Consider the following 2,607-nt stretch of genomic DNA (forward strand, 5'->3'; position numbering starts at 1 on the left):
CAGCAGGAGGAAAGCTGAACTCTGTAATAACCCAGCGTGTGCTGTTTGTGAAAGCATGCGCAGAGCGTGCGCCGGTTGCAAAAGGCCCTCACGTTTTTTGCGGCACGAGCTCATCGAGAACAAACGCCTGAACGTCAAAGGGACGAGGTTTATTGCTTTAAAAGCTTTCTCTCTCACACTGCGTATTGTGTGCATATGTAAAATAATTTCAGGAAAATTGCCCTCAAGAAAGCTATGTATTTTTGCAGTGGCAAGCAAAACCACAGAAGCTGTAAATACTGTATAGCTTAGGCATGAGTTGTATTGCTCATGCCAGACGCTGAGAATTAAAGACCCGGGGCCCTTTCAGAAACAGTTTACGGGCAAACCCGTGGTGCCGTAGCTGGCTAAAAACCAAAAGTTTGAAATGGAGAAGGTCTGGCACGCTCGCTTTTGCCACTTCTCTTTCACTTGCTCAGGATAAGTAAATCCATTTTACAATAGGCTGCAATCTCACGAAGGTCGAATTAGAAACCAAAGTGCTTCAACCATAGGACATCCCTGCAGGTGCTTCAGCTCAGAAGCACCCCAGGCAGCTTGCCCTTTAAAAAGGAAAACAAAAATAAAGCAATTTGCCTCGATTCAGAGCTGTAAAACCTGGTGATACACAGCCAGTGAGCTATCTTTCGTTCATGAAAGTAAACACAGCAAAATAAAAGCAATGAACGTTGTTGCAATAGGTTACAGGTACTCCTGTAGTAAAACATTCATGAAGCTCATTAGCAAACCTTGTCTTCTTGGCTCTAAATGGAGGCCGCAGTTTGTGCACTGCTTAATGAAAACACAACTTGGGTGAACCAAAGGAAAAAAAAAATCCCAAACCTTAAATCACACCATGTGTTCTCCAAAATAAAGAGGTTTTAAGACGGTTTTAGGGAAAAAATCCCCAGGCGCTTGTTCTCTTTGAAACAAAAAGCAAATCTCTGTACTTTCAGAAGTCTTAGTTTGGTTATTTTGCAAGGGTCATAAGGTTGGGTTTTTTGAATCTGTGTGCTTTATTACTTTGAAAACCTAAACATTTTTTCAGATGTTACCGAATTCTTTTGTATTTTTTTGCCCTTGGGATGGGAGCCACATCCTTAACTTTAGACATTTACAGTGCAAACATAATTTTAGGTTCCCTTTACAGTTTGATCAGGATGTAACTCATCTGCCCTTTCCGGGCATCCATCTTAGGGCAGGTAGGGATCACAGACTTGGATGGACCGTACACCCATCCAAGAAAATTTTGAACAAAGTGGCTATTTTTCATGATGAGGGCGGTGAAACACTGCAACGGGTTGCCCAGAGAGGTGGTGATGGCCCCATCCCTGGAAACATTCAAGGCCAGGTTGGACGGGGCTCTGAGCAACCTGATCTGGTTAAAGATGTCCCTGCTCACTGCAGGGGGGTTGGACTAGATGACCTCTAAAGGTCCCTTCCAACCCAAAGCATTCTATGTTTCTATGATTACAACCATCAAAGTTCCCAAATAATTTTTAATTTTTTTTTGTTAAATTTCACAAGCCCATTTTTTCTTTCACATATTCATGCTTCATTAATCTCCTTTCAACAGTTTTTTAACCTTTTCAACTTTTTTTTTAACCTTTTCAACTCTCTTCCCTTTCTCAACCTTTTTCTTTCCCTTTTCAACATTTTTCCCCTTTCCAACTTTTTTCCCTTTCCAACTGGTTTTGCCCTTTTTCAACTGCCGGCCCCCCGGGAACCCGAAAGCAGAAACGTATGTTCCAGGTAAAAAAAAAGAAACAAACCAAAACAAACCCAAAAAACCCCAAACAAGTTACCATAACTCCTTTGGGTTTGTTTTTTTCCCATCTGGGGCTCAATTCATGCCACCTTTGTGCTTCATGCAAGACACACCTGACAACTCATGTTTTCTGCCCCATGCAATTCTTTTAATTACCTGAAGAAAATATCATCCCCCGCGACCCCCCCCAATTAACTTTCTTGTTAATTGAGCCGGCGGGGCATCACCCACCTTCACCACTGCTTTTCAACTTTTTTCCCCCTCTTCTTCAACTTTTTTTCACCTTTTCAACTTTTTTTCCCCTTTCCGATTTATTTTCCCTTTCCAATCTCAGGGGTTTTTTCCCCTTTTGAACTTTTTTCCCCTTTCCAACCTTTTGGTTCTTTTTCCTTTTTTCCCCCCAAGGAACCCTGAAGCAGAAATATGTTACAGGTAAAAAAACCCAACCCAAACCCCACCACCCCACCCACCCCCAAACAAGTTACCATCACTTCTTTTTTTTTCTTTTTCTTTTTCCCATCCGGGGGTCAATTCATGTCACCTTTGTGCTTCATGCAAGACACACCTGACGATTCACATTTTCTGCCCCATGTGATTCTTTTAGTTACCCGAAGAAAATATCCCCCCTGCTCCCCCCCCCAATTAACTTTCTCATTAATTGAGCCGGTGGGGCATCACCCACCTTCACCACTGCTTTTTTAAGTGGTTATTCAACTTTTTTTCTTTCCCTTTTCAACTTTTTTTTCCCCTCCCCAACCTTTTTTTTTCTTTTTCCCCTCCCCAACCTTTTTTTTTCTTTTTCTCCTCCCCAACCTTTTTTT

Source organism: Egretta garzetta, unplaced genomic scaffold (assembly GCF_000687185.1).
Source record: "Egretta garzetta isolate BGI_Z169 unplaced genomic scaffold, ASM68718v1 scaffold38, whole genome shotgun sequence".
Lineage (NCBI taxonomy): Eukaryota > Metazoa > Chordata > Aves > Pelecaniformes > Ardeidae > Egretta > Egretta garzetta.